Here is a 671-nt window from a genome sequence, read left to right on the forward strand (position 1 = left end):
CAGCGCCCAGGGCACCAGGGGGGAAATTGTTATTTTGTGGCAGAACTCGTGTGTGTGTGTGTGTGTGTGTGTGTGTGTGTGAGAGAGAGAGAGAGAGAGAGAGAGAGAGAGAGAGAGACAGAGACAGAGACAGAGACAGAAAGAGAGTGTAAAGCGAGCAAGAAGAACGGGGCGGACGGCCAAAGTGTCCCACTTCCAAATGGTTAATCGGAAGGAAACAAGTCCGAAGCTTCCTTGGAAACGCGGTCCCAGCCCGCGCCCCACACAGGCCGGTCTGGTGGGGCGCAGGGAGCTCTCCAAGGGCCCCCAACCTCCCCACGCGCTGTGGGGGTCTCCGGAGGGGACCCCCTCTCCTAGCAGCAGAGGAGAGGTTAGGACTGTGGTTCCCTCCCCCTCTCCCGAGACCCCAGCTTTGCCATCCCTAGGGGGCGAGCTGTCTGCCCTGCGGACTGTGGGAGGGGGCAGTGCTCTCTTGCTGCGACTCAGGTCTGGGCACCCTCCCACCCATTCATTTTCCTCCGCCGCTTCCAGGACGAACCAAACCAAACCAAAACCTGAACATTAAAGCCTCCCAAAGCCTCTCGAACCCACGTCGCTGAGCTAGAGACCGGGGCGGCACGGGCCGCGGGCCGCGGGATGGAGTGGCGACCCGGGGCGTCGCGCGGGGAAGG

Source organism: Echinops telfairi, unplaced genomic scaffold (assembly GCF_000313985.2).
Source record: "Echinops telfairi isolate 266 unplaced genomic scaffold, ASM31398v2 ScPeMD7_3533;HRSCAF=4204_0, whole genome shotgun sequence".
NCBI lineage: Eukaryota > Metazoa > Chordata > Mammalia > Afrosoricida > Tenrecidae > Echinops > Echinops telfairi.